A 16,010-nucleotide genomic window follows, 5' to 3' on the forward strand; every position below is an offset into this window, starting at 1 on the left:
TCCCACATACTTCACAAGATGTACTAATAGCATTGACCATATTAGCACTAGTCCCCATATTCTCAAATTTCTTTGTAAGAGCGTCCAATTTTGCAGACAAAAGAGTGACTGCATCTACATCAAACTTCCCTGATGCTTTAATTGTTGGGTTTACAAAAGAATAGCCACCACTTCTTTCATTTGCCCATTGATGATGATTTTGTTCTACACTGTCAATAATTTCTTCAGCTTCATCTAAACTTTTATTCATAAGTTCCCCTCCAGCAGCTGAATCAAAGGACACTTTGGTATGATAGTTGATACCATTATAAAAAGTGTGCAACACTAACCATCTTTCCAACCCATGATGTGGGCATTGTCTGAGCATACTATTATATCTATCCCATGCTTCAAAAAGAGATTCTGAGTCAGTTTGCTTGAAGCTTGCAATTAAATTCCTCATATGAGCTGTTTTGCTTGGTGGATAGAATTTATCAAGAAACTGTTGCTCACACTGCTCCCAAGTGGTGATGCTATTAGGGGCCAAAGAATTCAGCCATTGCTTTGCCCTATCTCTTAAAGAAAATCCAAATAATAATAATCTAACTGCTTCTGAAGGAACTCCATTCATTTTCATGGTACCACATATTTCATAAAAGACCTCTAAGTGTTGATTGGGGTCTTCATGAGGTCCTCCACCAAATTGGTTCTACTGCACCATAGATATAATTGCGGGTTTGATCTCACAGTTATTAGCTTCCACTGAAGGTCTTGAAATACTAGATCGAAAACCTCTTGCATAAGGTGCTGTATAATCCTTGAGTGGTCTATTCGTCATGTTCGAATGTTCCTGTTCTTCAATTTGCCTTTGCAGAATTCTTCTTTTATGGAAAGTTCTGTCAATCTCAGGGTCAAAAGGAAAGAATTCCCCTGTAAAGTTAGATCTTCGCATACACAAGAACAAGATAGCAAATGACAATTCAACAGAAAAAGAAAAAAAATAAAAGAATCAAAAATGCAGAATTGAATTTGTACAAAAAGAATTAACAAGAAGTAAATGTTATACAAGAAAGTAAAAACAGAAATATAATGATTAGTTACAACTATGCAATATGAAAGGAAAACAAATGTTATGTTTAGTCTAACTCAATTAATAATTCCTAATGTTATAGCGCAGTCCCCGGCAACAGCGCCAAAAACTTGTTACGCTCCGCAAGTGTACGGAAATGTCGCAAGTAATATAAAAGATTATCGTATCCACAGGGACTGGAATAAGCACTAGAAATGCCTCAATGCGAATTAGCTAAACAACTATCCAATTGTTTCAAATGCAAAGTGAAGGTAAACAAATCTAATATTAAAGATCAACAAACAAGAGTTTAGTGTTTTGGGTTATGATAAGGGGAGATTCTAGGAGTTTCGGTTTCTTTGTAAGATTTCTTGAATGTAAATGGTTCACCAATTCTTATCCCTCAATTGCCAAACACTTGTAGAAAGTTGTCGGTTCTCTCTTGCAATAGATAACCGGCTAAGGACAGAGAAATGTATCTAAATATGATCAATTAGACATGAACCTACGTTGGCCTTACACAGAAGCACACCTATTACTATGCCTTCCTCGGATATCAACATAGAAATCCAAACAATCAATCAAGAATGAGAATTAAGCACAAATCACCATTAATCATTCAAGATCTAATTGATACAAGCAAGATAATGTCATTGAAACAAGAAATTGGCAAATCCATAAGAGATTACATCAATCCATCATACAAATACTCCCTTAATCCTAGAATACAATATCTACTCCATGAATCGAGGAAGAATACCCGAAGAAATAAGGATTACAAGCATTTCTTAAATCCCCAATCCAAGAAACCAAGAAAAGGGGGGAAGAGAAAACTTATCTACGAAGAAGCCTCGTCTTCGGATCCAATCCTCGCTCCGGAGTCGAAATCGCCAAGAACTCCCCTCGAATCGCCCAGAAATCCTCCCAAGAATGGGAGGATACCACCAAATCTTGCCTTCTCCCAAAGGGGAAGAGATCCCCTTTCAATTAATGAAGGAGGGTTTAAATAGAGGAGGAAATCAGGCGCCACACGGCCCCATGACACGGCCGCGTGAGATTCACACGGCCATGTCCTCTTCCTTCTCTGCCAAAGCTGCACGGCCGTGTGACTCACACGGCCAGCTCTCTTCTCTGGAAATGCTACCAGTGCACAGGCTACCACCTGCTTGGAAACCTCACACGGCCGTGTAGATCTACACAGCCATGTAAGGCATCTGCTCTAATTTCTTCAAATCAAGACACGGCCGTGTGAGATTCACACGGCCATGTCCTCTTCCCTTCCTGTTAAAACTACACGGCCGTGTGTGGTACACGGCCTGATGCTCTCTCCCTTCAATTCCTTCCAAGCTTGTCCGAGGACGCATAATATTCACCAATTTCGACTCCTGTGTACAGAAAATGCACAAAAAGCAGATCTCCGAACCAAAAGAGTAAATATGCTAAAAGGAAAGCTGGAAGTATAAAAATGCATAGATCAAGCATGCTCAAAGTATGTAAATGTGCGTAAAAACATGCATAAAAGAGTATATAATCTACGCACATCATTCGTCACACTGTCCTTGATATTGGTCAATTTGTATTGCTCGACCGGTTTACCATTGTATCCTCATGTCTTCTTCCACATAGTAATTGAGTCTCACTGGGTTTTATCATAACGTATATTATCTGCCCTACTATAATAAGCCTATGGTCAATATATTTTGAATGGTCTTTGTTTCGGCCGATATATCAAAAACTGTCCGATTTTCATCTACGGATTTCGTCTATTAACTACTATCCGACGCTTAACTTCCATTTTATCATATCCATACCTCAAACTTATAGTTTATTGTACTAATTTCTATTTGTCCTTGTCAGGATTTCCTAAGAAGACTTCTGAGGAAACTCACACCTTTTTCCGAGGTAGCTTTTTAACTTTACTTTTTTCTCCTGATTTTATTCTTCAATATTATCATCTATTTATGACGATCGATACTCCAAGCACCTTTTTCCTCCTTTTGCTGTTTCATCTTAAGGGTTTTAGTACAAGACAGAAAGAAAGATAAGGGCTTACGAAGTTTTTCTCTTATTTTTCTTCATCTTTCGTCTTCTTCCTTGATCCCTTTTTCTGTGATTGCTTCTCCTTATGGCGGTTTCTTCTCCTGCGTGGTTTCTCTCATGTTCTTCTGTTCTCAGAGATACAGAAGAAGTGGATTTACATGCAACCTATGGTTTTCCTTCCTATATCATTCATCCTGCTTCCCATGAGGGTCCACATCTTCCTCCCCTAGGATGTATTTCCATCTTCAGGGACCAAGTCCTACAAGGTTTTAGATTTCCCCTTCATCCTTTTTTCTGCAATGTCAGCCGTTATTTTGATATCCCACTAAACCAACTCGTCCCTCAATCTTTTTCTATTCTAATGGGTTTCATTGGGGTATCAAAACTGTTGGATTTCCCCTTGTCTCCCCGTCTTTTTCATCACTTCTTCATTCCTCGCCGAATAGATGTTGGCGTTTTCAAGTTTCAGTCTCATCCTAAGGCCATTCTATTTAACCGCATTCCTCCTCAAGGTGAATGGTATCGTAAATTTTTCTATATGCGTCTCCCTTCTCCCCCTCCGTTTCCTATCCAATGGATACATGACTTACCTTCACTTCCTGACACCCATGATCTTCTTAACGATCCCTCTGTTGCTTCTGCTTTACCCAAACTGCGAGGAGCGAAATTCAGTTTGCCACATCTGATTGAAGAGGGCTTGATGTTTCCCTTCGGGATAGGCAACATTGATACTCCTTTGGATAGTTCCTTTGGTGAGTATAATTATTTTACTTCACCTTTGCTGATTAGCATATATCTTTGACAATAATGTTTATCCTCTGTATTTCAGCCGATGCAATTCTTCCGGCTTTTATGTACAGGAATTCCGTTATGACCAAATCCTTTATCAATAATCTTGGAGAGAAATGGTTGTTGGTTCGCCAATCCGATCCTAATCCCTCTACTTTGGGCTTGCTTTCCGAAGAAGAGCGGCAAGCAGTGGGTATCGCACTCATGGAAGAGGAGGAAGAAGAGCCTTTTGTTACTTTAGTTAAAAAGCCAAATATCACTAAGGACTCTCCCTTTGGCGATTTTTTTGGTACTTTTGTGCAATCTCCTCTTGTTTCGGCACCTATTTCTGTTGAGAGAGGTAAGGTACCGATGACTCCCACCAATATTATCTCCAATCCTACTCTTCGGATGATGAGGCCTGGTCTACTTATCCCTTCTTCTTCTATTATTTCAGCTCCTACTGCTTCTGCCTCTGAGATGGTCGCTATCCCTCCTATGTCTTCTATATCTTTGGCATTGGCCTTGCCTCCCTTGTTTTATAGGCCTCAAGCAAAACGAACACCTTGCCGGAGATCTTCTCCCGGTGTCAGCCCTTCAGCTGTTAGTGTTTCCACAATTGCAACTACCCCTCCTACACTACTACCTTCTATTCCATCTAGTTCCTACCCTGCTCCTCCTGCTTCTACTATCCCTTTTCCTTCCATTGCCTCCTCTTCTTCTCCGTCTCCGGCTTCCTCTAATCCCCCTCCTTTATTTAAAGTGGCTACGGGCTTACCTTCTCAATTAGGACAGCCTTCTAGTCCTCCTGGCTATGGCACTCTGCAACTGCAAGGTTTATTGGCCGAATCTTGGATGCAGGGTTATGAACAACTACGAGGACTTAGTCTCCCACATCGAGCGGATCGCCATAGTCGTCAGGTAGTGGCTGTAAGTATTCCTAGTTATGTGTTATTAGCTTTGTAACTTCATCTTTAACTTACATTATCCTCTTATTTAGTTTCTAGCCACAAGCCTGCATATCGATCAACTACTTACAGCTAAAGATCATGAGAACGATAAGTTGAAAGCTCAACTGGAGACATTGAAGGCTGCTTCTCCTTCTTCTGGTGGTGATAGGGCTCAGTTGCAAGAGAAGGTGGCCTTGCAAAATCAACAATTGGGAACCTTGAAGCAAGAATTAGAGGAATGTCAACAACTGTTGAAAGACAAAGAGCTTACTAGGAGGAAATTAGAATTACAGGTGGAGAGGTTACACTCTGGTCTTCGACTAGAGATTGCTTTGAAAGAGAAAGCTCTTTCAGATGCTTCTCAAAAAAGCCTTATTTTAGAGAAATTAGAGAAGCTACATAATGACTGTCTTTATGACCAAGCTCAGGACTTAGCCTCTCATGATTTCACTCTCCTACAGGAACAAGAGAAAAGGAAAGCTCAAGAGGTTGAATTGTCATCTCTTCAAAAGGAATTGGAGCAGCTTAAATCAGAGAAGAACGCTTTGAAAGATCAGAACGCCAAGCTACAAGCTGATTTTCAAAATTACAAGGAGCAAGAGAAGAACCGGTGGGAGGAATGGCGTCAGGCTTATTTGAAGTCTTTAGCCTTTGCTCGGGAATTTGTTCGTAGGATAGTAGGTGCTCTAAACCATTATGTATCGGGAGTTCTTCAATAATTAAGAGAGAGTGGTTATTTACCCCAAGAACCTCCCCTATCTTTCATAAATCGCCGCAGGCTTAATGAAGAGCTACCCGCGGATTTAAAAGGCCCCTTTCCGAATGTTTAAAGAAATTTTTTATAAAAGACTTGTACTATAGGAGCTGCTAATGAAAAAACAGGTATAATTGAAGCTTGTGTAATTAAGTACTTGCAGTGTATAAGAAAATTTTGATACTTACTTGTTTTTTCATCATGCTGATTTGAGAATATCCCTTCTGAAATATTTTTGGATTTGTTGAGTATAAGCTTTATGCAAGAATTCCTGGTTTGTCTTGTGAAGTTAAGCCCAGTCCCGATGAATACTCTTGCGAACCACATCTGGTATATTTCATATTTCCAAAAGAATGCATAATTTCAACTGATTTCTGGATAGAAAGCTGTGTAAGATTCTTGAGTTCCGAGCTTAATGTAATATTCTAGGCGGATTTTGAATAAGGACTTCTACATGGACAGGCCTCCAAATGAATAATGCATCATATGTCTAACATCCCTTTTGAATTCCAGCCTCATGTCCCCGTAATCTCGGTTGATTAGGTCTTGCTTACTTGTGATTTGTGATGGTTTAGAAGACCCGTTCGAGTTGCAGACAATTTTGTTCAGAGATAGCTTAGAGTCTCCAGTTCCTCTTATAAAGACCCGACCGAGTTACTTCATAGAATTTCCCGATCGAATTTTGCTCTGGAATAGTTTAGAGTCTCCGGTTCCTCCTATGAAGACCCGACCGAGCTACTTCATAGAATTTCCCGATCGAATTTTGCTCTGGAATAGTTTGGAGTCTCCGGTTCCTCCTATGAAGACCCGACCGAGTTACTTCATAGAATTTCCCGATCGACTTTTGCTCTGGAATAGTTTAGAGTCTCTGGTTCCTCCTATGAAGACCCGACCGAGTTACTTCATAGAATCTCCCGATCGACTTTTGCTCTGGAATAGTTTAGAGTCTCCGGTTCCTCCTATGAAGTCCCGACCGAGTTACTTCATAGAATTTCCCGATCGACTTTTGCTCTGGAATATTTAGAGTCTCCGGTTCCTCCTATGAAGACCCGACCGAGTTACTTCATAGAATTTCCCGATCGACTTTTGCTCTGGAATAGTTTAGAGTCTCTGGTTCCTCCTATGAAGACCCGACCGAGTTACTTCATAGAATTTCCTGATCGACTTTTGCTCTGGAATAGTTTAGAGTCTCCGGTTCCTCCTATGAAGACCCGACCGAGTTACTTCATAGAATTTCCCGATCGACTTTTGCTCTGGAATAGTTTAGAGTCTCCGGTTCCTCCTATGAAGACCCGACCGAGTTACTTCATAGAATTTCCCGATCGACTTTTGCTCTGGAATAGTTTAGAGTCTCTGGTTCCTCCTATGAAGACCCGACCGAGTTACTTCATAGAATTTCCCGATCGACTTTTGCTCTGGAATAGTTTAGAGTCTCCGGTTCCTCCTATGAAGACCCGACCGAGTTACTTCATAGAATTTCCCGATCGACTTTTGCTCTAGAATAGTTTAGAGTCTCCGGTTCCTCCTATGAAGACCCGACCGAGTTACTTCATAGAATTTCCTGATCGACTTTTGCTCTGGAATAGTTTAGAGTCTCTGGTTCCTCCTATGAAGACCTGACCGAGCTACTTCATAGAATTTCCCGATCGACTTTTGCTCTGGAATAGTTTAGAGTCTTCGGTTCCTCCTATGAAGACCCGACCGAGTTACTTCATAGAATTTCCCGATCGACTTTTGCTATGGAATAGTTTAGAGTCTCCGATTCCTCCTATGAAGACCCGACCGAGCTACTTCATAGAATTTCCCGATCGACTTTTACTCTATGTAGAAAATATGATTTTGATACTAACCTCTTTACTGTTTTCTTGACCTTGCGGGAAGCTATATAGGCCGGTTAGGATTTCCTCCTATTGATTGCTCAAAATAGAAAATGAAAATTCTTTTAATATCTGTCAATCTGTATGAACCATACTTATTTCCAATGATGATATCCGTCTTGCCTGGTTTTTATTAAAAGAAATACGGTACATAAACTGTAGGTATATTTATCCTCGGTTTCCCAAGGACCTCAAATAATTGTGAACATTTTCTTAAATAGGGTGATCTGGTCAGGTTCGATAAGGCTGTAAATGATTAGCACTCCAAGGGTGTTCCAAAATTCTCCCTTCAACATCTTGAAGATAATATGAACCTGATGCGAGCTTTTCTACCACCTTGTAAGGTCCTCCCCATTGTGGTGCCAGCTTACTGAAATCCCCCACAGGTTTAATTCGTTTCCATACCAAATCATCTACTTAGAAAAATCTGGGTATCACTCTCTTGTTATAGTTTTGCCTTATCCGCTGTCGATATGACACAAGACGGGTAGCAGCTTTATCTCTTATTTCCTCTATCAAATCTAACTCCATAAGTCATCGACCTTCGTTGTCTTCATCATATAATCTCCGTCTATCAGACTCTACCCCCACTTCAATGGGAATTATTGCTTCTCCTCCATAAACTAATTGAAAAGGCGTGATTCCTGTAGCTTCCCGAGGTGTAGTACGTTAAGCCCAAAGAACATTGGGTAATTCGTCTACCCAGCTACCTCCCACATGATCCAATTTGGTTTTTAGACCTCTAATAATCTCCCTATTAGTTACTTCTGCTTGGCCATTGCTTTTTGGGTAAGCTACAGAGGTGAAGGCTTGAATAATGTCGTAACTGTTGCACCAGTCTAAAATCCTATCCCCTTGGAATTGTCTTCCATTATCAGAGACCAATTTATGAGGAATGCCAAACCTGCAGATTAGATTTTTTCATAAAAATTTAATAACTTCATCTTTAGTAATTCGAGCAAGTGGTTCTGCCTCTACCCATTTAGAAAAATAATCCACTGCTACCAATAAGAATTTTCTCTGTGCGACTGCCATAGGAAACAGTCCTACTATGTCCATGCCCCACTGATCAAAGGGACATGCAACTATAGAAGTTCTCAATAACTGTGTAGGATGATGTGAGATATTTTGATGCTTTTGACAAGAAACACAAGTTCTCACCAGCTTGTTAGCATCTTCATGTAAAGTGGGCCAAAAATATCCTGCTAACAGAATTTTACGAGCCAAAGATCTTCCCCCTATATGACTACCACACGAACCTTGATGAACTTCTCGTAAAATAAACTGTATATCTTCTGTGCCAATACATTTGAGCAAAGGTCTGGAAAAAGCCCTTTTATATAATTGTTCTCCCACCATAGTATATTGAGCGGCCCTCTTCTTAAATACTCTCGCCTTTTCTACGTCACTAGGAAGAATACCTTGCTACAAATATAATATGATCTGAGCCCTCCAATCACTTTGAATCTCTGCTTCAGCATGTCTTTCAATGCAGGATACTAACAGAGTTTGTTCCACGGGTCTGTCTAGACTCCATGGTACTACAGCAGAAGCCAATTTAGCCAATTCATCTGCTACTTGATTTTCAGATCTGGGAATCTTTTGTATATTGACTTCTTGAAATTGATACTTCAACTTATCAAATGCTTCAGCATATAACTTAAGTCTATCATTATTGATTTCAAAATTACCTGATAGTTGTTGAGCTGCTAATTGAGAATCGGAGTAAATAAGGACTCGAGCTACCCCTATATGCCGAGCAGCTTGCAAACCGGCTATTAAGGCTTCATATTCTGCCTCGTTGTTGGTAGCTCTATAGTTCAACCTGATAGAGCGTTGCAATCTGTCTTCCCTTGGTGATATAAGAAGAACACCAATTCCGCTACCTTGTCTAGTTGAAGAACCATCTACATAAATCTTCCAGGTGTTTTCTTCCTCGGGGCCTTGCACTTCTATGATGAAGTCTGCCAGAGCTTGTGCCTTGATGGCCGAGCGAGGTTGATACTGGATGTCATATTCCCCAAGTTCAGTTGTCCACTTAATTAGCCGTCCCGATGCCTCTGGGTTGAGTAATACCCGCCCAAGAGTGTTGTTAGTTAATACAATAATCTCATGTGCTAAGAAATATGGGCGCAACCTCCGAGCAGTCAGTGCTAGGGCATAAGCCAATTTTTCTAATGTAGTATATCTACACTCAGCTCCTTTTAATAAATGGCTAGAAAAATATACAGGTTGTTGCTCCTTTCCCTCTTGTCTAACTAGTACAGAGCCTACAGTGTTCTCATTAGCCGACAGGTATACCCACAGAGTTTCTCGTACTATAGGTTTAGCCAACACAGGGAGAGTAGCCAAATAATCTTTCAATTCTCGGAAAGCCTTATCACACTCCTCATTCCATTGAAACTTATTAGCCTTTCTGAGTATTTTAAAGAAGTGAAAACTACGATCAGCCGATCTAGAAATAAATCTAGACAAAGCTGTGATTCGGCCTGTCAATCTTTGAGCTTCCCTCATGTTGCGCGGTGGCTCCATGTTCTGCAATGCCTTGACCTTGCTTGGGTTGGCCTCTATCCCCCGTTCGGACACCATATATCCCAGGAATTTTCCTCCCTTCGCGCCGAATAAACATTTGCTGGGATTCAACTTGAGCCCATATTGTCTTAGAGTCTTGCAAGTTTCCTCTATATCCCTGCATAGATCAGCAGCTTGAAGAGATTTAATTAAGATGTCATCAACATATACTTCCATATTTCTACCAATCTGCTTCTGGAAAACCTTATTCATAAGCCTTTGATAAGTTGCTCCTGCATTTTTTAGTCCAAAGGGCATAACATTATAGCAATAAGTACCTTCAGATGTTATAAAACTGACCTTTTCTTGATCTTCTTTGGCCAAAGGAACTTGATGATAACCTTGATAAGCATCCAACATAGAGATATATTCGCATTCGGCGGTGGAGTCAACGAGTTGATCAATCCAGGGTAATGGATAATAATCCTTCGGGCAAGCTTTGTTGAGATCCCGGAAGTCAATGCAGACTCGCCATTTATTTCCTAGTTTAGAGACTAACACCACATTAGCTAGCCAACTTGGGAACTGTACTTCTCTAATGTATCCTGCCTCCATAAGTTTGGTGATCTCTTCTTTGATGATTTGATTTTGTTCTGCACTAAAACTTCTTTTTCTTTGCATGACCGGGCGGGCATCTGGGAAAACATGCAAGGAATGTTCCATGACGGTAGGAGAAACGCCCGAGACTTCTTTAGGAGTCCATGCAAAGACATCATTATTTTCTTTCAAACATTGTACTAATGCAGCCTTTAAAGTAGGCTCAAGATCGGTCACGACATATGTAGTAGCTTCAGGTCGACCGGCTTGGATTTGAATTTCTTCCTTTTCTTCATAAACCAGGGTGGGCTGCTTTTCTGTAATGGCGTTAACTTCCATTCTTTGTATCTTTCGGGCGGTGTTAGCTTCATCTCGAATTATCTCTACATAACATTTTCGGGCTGTCTTCTGATCACCCCGTAGTTCTCCAACTTGATCATCCACAGGAAATTTGATCTTTTGACAAAAAGTAGAAACGACTGCCCTAAACTCGTTTAGGGCAGGTCGACCCAATATTACATTGTAAGAGGATGCAGCGTCTACCACCATAAAATAAGCTCTTCTGGTTCTCATCAGAGGTTCTTCTCCCAGTGAAATGGCCAACTTTATTTGACCTAAAGGTTGTACCTCATTGCCTGTGAATCCATACAGAGGAGTAACAATTTGTTGAAGCTCACTTGGATCAATTTGTAGCTAATCAAAAGCCTTCTTGAATATAATATTGACGGAGCTACCCGTGTCTATGAAGGTACGAGCAATGGCGTAATTGGCTATCACAGTTTTGATGATCAGAGCATCATCATGAGGTATTTCTACCCCCTCAAGATCTCTGGGCCCGAAAATTATCTCCGGGCCAGCCGCTCGTTCCATGCTGCATCCTATTGCATGAATCTCCAATCTTCGGGCATGCGCTTTTCTGGCTCTATTAGAATCCCCAGCAGTGGGTCCGCCCGCAATCATATTGATATTGCCTCGAGCAGCATTATTTCTATTTTCTTCCTGTCGAGTCATCACAATTTCAGAAGGCGCTTTTTCTGATACTTGACTAATACCAGCCGGGACTGGTATTGCCTCCTGCCGAGTCTCGACCGGACGATATTCCAATTTAGGTGGACTTTGCTGTCTGGGGTATTGTTTCCAATAGTAGTTCTGCCTCTGATATCGCTCTCTATTGGCCCGTCTATTTCTAAAAACAAAACAGTCTTCGGCATGATGACTGCTAGTTTTATGATAAGTGCACCACCTCCTGGGTGCCTCTGGCTGTATCTCCACATGTTGTACAGCTTGTGGACGATACTCGGGTTGTCGATGGGGTGGATGAGTTATTCTAGGACCTCTTGATGGAGGCACAGGAGCTGGAGCTTTCTCTTTAACTTGGGTAGGAGAAGAGGTGACACTCTCCTTTCTACGAGCAGCTTGAGATTCTTCTACATTAATAAACTCAATGGCCTGCTCAATCAAGGAATCAAAATTAACAGGGGGATTTCTTACCAAATCTTTAAAGAAATCATTATCATTCAGACCTTGAGAGAAAGCACTTACTAATATCTCAGTAGTAGCATTAGGCACATCAATAGCTACCTTATTGAAACTTTTGATGTATGCTTGGATAGATTCTTTAGACGACTGTTTGATTGAAAACAAGCTCCAAGGAGTCTTATGATACCTCTTGTTGCTAGAGAAATGGTGCAGAAAGACTTTCTTGAAGTCCTTGAATTTCCGAATAGATTTTTTTGGTAATCTCTTGAACCAACGCTGTGCTGCTCCTCCGAGGGTAGTAAGAAACATCCGACACTTCACTTCATCGGAGAATTGTTGTAATAATGCTACATTTTCAAATTTCAGCAGATGATCTTCTGGATCTGTTGTTCCGGTATATTCCCCGATTTGTAGATTTAGGTACCGCTTGGGAAGAGGATCATCTAATACACTTTGAGAAAATGGGGAGATGACCTTCTCAGGTGAGCTATCACTAGTTATCATTTTGATCTTACGCTTTTCTTTATCGGGTGCTTCGCCAGAGGATTCTTGGAACACAGGTCTTCTACCCCCTGCTCCATAGGAGTACGAAGGAAGGCTCGGGGATGCCTCGTCAGAGAAACAGCAATTGGAGGAAAATATGCATGTTCCTCTTCTTCTAGTTCCTTTCCTTTCCTCTGCTCAGTAGTCGATACTGCCGAATTATGAGCTGTCAGTAGAGTAGCTCCAGTATGAGCTTGAAGTTGTTGTTGTTGCTGCTGCAAGGCTTTCTGGACATGGGAGTTGATGAGAAAATCCAAATCCTCCCGATTGATAGTAAGTAGGTTTGATTTCCCGATCTCTTGCATCATGTAGTCTCAGATCCAGGTGAGATTTCCCACAGACGACGCCAAATTTGATCCTGTCTGAGAAGCTGAACATGACGGAGATCCGGAAGAAAGAAAACCCACCGCGATGATGAAGAATGATGTCCGCAGAATACCAACTCGAGAAATCCAAAGCGGATCGGGAAAGATGGAGTTACCGAGAGTCCTCCTCGCATGAAGACCCGATGACGAAGAAGAAATCTCAATCTGAAGAGGAAAAACCCAGATCCGAAGCTTCCAAGACTTCCTGTCCACAAGAGATCAACCAACACTATCGTCAGTGACCTAAGACCGGGGTGGGAATCCCTGGCTAGGCCCTCCGACGCTCAAGTCAGTGATCTCCCTTGGTGTGGAAGAAAGAGGAAGATGATGAACAGTAGCCAGAAATCAAGATTATCAATGTGTGCAATGATGTGAGCTTGTCAACTTACCTTGGCCAACGGAGAGGATTCCCCCTTTTATACCACTTCATATAACCTCCGTAGTCATGTAGTGGACCCCGGTTTGTTAGAGTTCGTTATGAGATGGCGTCAGCTGCGTACTTGTGGTAGATGATTTTTAAGGAATCTTTTTCGTACCCCAGATGTACCTTCTTTGTCATTTAGTACCTGCAACATAATATGAAAACGTATTTCCGGCCAAAACAATATATATTTTCTGTCAGATAGTTACACACTGTGGGTATCTTACCCCTCTTGCTATAATTAATTCAATACACCAACATTCCTTATATCGATCGGAGTCATTATATTCTACCCAAGGTATTTCCCCATCATAGGTCAATCGACCGGTCTTGTCTCCTCTCAGGAGGCATGTCCCAGCAGATATTAGCTTGACTCTTCCTGAACAATATGCACCGGTCGATATTATACCTAACTTTGCCCGGGAGATATGTCCCGGTCGATATTAACCTAGCTTTGCTTAGGAGGTATGTTTCGGCCGATATTAGATTATTTCCTTCCTGAAGGTATGTCCCGGCCGATATTACCCTACCTTCATCATGGAGGCAGGTCCCGACCGATATTAGCCTAGCTTTGCTTAGGAGGTATGTTTCGGCCGATATTAGATTATTTCCTTCCTGAAGGTATGTCCCGACCGATATTAGCCTAGCTTTGCTTAGGATGTATGTTTCGGCCGATATTAGATTATTTCCTTCCTGAAGGTATGTCTCGACCGATATTAGCCTAGCTTTTTTATTCCTTTTCTTTCCTCATCGGGAGACTCATAAAACCTAACCCATATCAGTACTAATGTACAAGCGCTGAGAAATAGCAGGGCATTGACGAAGGGTGAGATAGACCTACGAATAGGCAATGGAGCACGGGTTGCTGCTATTGCTGTAGGAACTTACCATCTCTCTCTGCCCTATGGGCTTGTACTAGAATTAGATGATTGTTGTTATGTGCATGCCTTGACTAAGAACATAATTTCAGTTTCTTGTTTGGACAAGAAAGGATTTTCGTTTATAATAAAGAACAAATATTGTTCCGTCTATTTAAACGATATATTCTATTGTAGTGCACCTCTGATGAACGGACTCTATATTCTAGACCTTGAGAGCCCTATCTATAACATAAATACCAAGAGGTTCAAGTCAAATGACCTGAACAAAACCTATCTCTGGCACTATCGCTTAGGTCTTATAAATGACAAGCGCTTATCCCAGCTCCATAAGGATGGTTTGCTGGACTCATTTGATTTAGAATCATATGAGATATGTGAGTCATGCCTACGAGGCAAGATGACCAAAACTCCCTGTAGTGGGCACAGCGAAAGAGCGACTGATTTGTTAGGACTCATACATAGTGATGTATGTGGCCCTTTCAATGTCGCTGCTAGAGGCGGTTATAGGTACTTCATCACGTTTACTGATGACTTCAGTAGATATGGTTTTGTGTACTTGATGACACATAAGTCAGAATCCTTTATAAAATTCAAAGAATTCAAGAATGAAGTACAGAACCAGCTTGGCAAGAGTATTAAGATTCTTCGATCAGATCGAGGTGGAGAATACCTTAGCCATGTGTTCCGTGACTACCTAGCTGAGTGTGAGATTCTATCCCAACTCACTCCTCCTGGAACACCACAGTGGAATGGTGTATCCGAAAGGAGGAATCGTACCCTATTAGATATGGTGCGATCTATGATGAGTCACACAGATCTTCCGACATACCTTTGGGTTTATGCTCTAGACACGGCAGCTTTTATACTCAACCGAGTTCCATCCAAGGTCGTGATAAAGACACCATATAGGATACGGACTGGGAGAGATGCCCAGGTGTCTTTCATGAGGATTTGGGGTTGTGAGGCTTACGTTAGATGTCAAGTCTCAGATAAATTAGGACCCAAATCCGACAAGTATTTTTTCATTGGATATCCCAAGGAAACTAAGGGATATTACTTCTACATTCCCAGTCAGCACAAGGTAGTTGTGGCAAAAACTAGGGTCTTTCTAGAAAGGGACTTTGTTTTTAGAAAGACTAGTGGGAGCGCGTTCGATCTTGAAGAAGTTCAAGATGCGAACAATAGCACTGAAGCCTCGATGGAAGTTGAACTGGAACCACAAAGTGTTGTGGATAATGTTTTTCCACAAGGAGTTGAGGAACAACAACCAGTTTAAGTAGACATACCTCTTCGCAGATCTGATAGGGTACGTTGTCAGCCTGAGAGATATTCATTTCTCTTGTCTGACCATGATGACGTTGTGCTCATAGAGGATGAGCCTACCACCTATCAGGAAGCTGTGATGAGACCAGATTCTGAGAAATGGCTAGAGGCCATGAGATCCGAGATGGAATCCATGAACACCAACCAAGTATGGACTTTGGTTGATCCACCTGAAGGGGTAAAACCCATAGGGTGTAAGTGGGTCTTTAAGAGAAAGACTGACATGGATGGACTTATCTATAAGGGTCGCTTGGTAGCTAAAGGTTTCAAGCAGATTCATGGTATTGACTATGATGAAACCTTTTCTCCAGTAGCGATGTTTAAGTCCATTCGGATCATGCTTGCTATTGCAGCTTACCACGATTACGAGATCTAGTAGATGGATGTCAAAACCACGTTTCTGAATTGAAACCTACTCGAGGATGTGTACATGACACAACCTGAGGGTTTTGT

The 16,010-nt window shown here is 41.4% G+C and overlaps 1 non-coding gene across 1 annotated transcript; it reads left to right on the top strand.

Annotated features, from left to right (window-relative positions):
- Positions 1 to 338: 338 nt before the first annotated feature.
- LOC122018305 lies at positions 339 to 444 on the top strand. The gene has a single exon (XR_006121723.1). It is a non-coding gene; the product is annotated as a small nucleolar RNA R71 (small nucleolar RNA).
- Positions 445 to 16,010: the final 15,566 nt, after the last annotated feature.

The sequence above is a fragment of the Zingiber officinale genome, chromosome 8B, assembly GCF_018446385.1.
Source record: "Zingiber officinale cultivar Zhangliang chromosome 8B, Zo_v1.1, whole genome shotgun sequence".
NCBI classification, from domain to species: domain Eukaryota; kingdom Viridiplantae; phylum Streptophyta; class Magnoliopsida; order Zingiberales; family Zingiberaceae; genus Zingiber; species Zingiber officinale.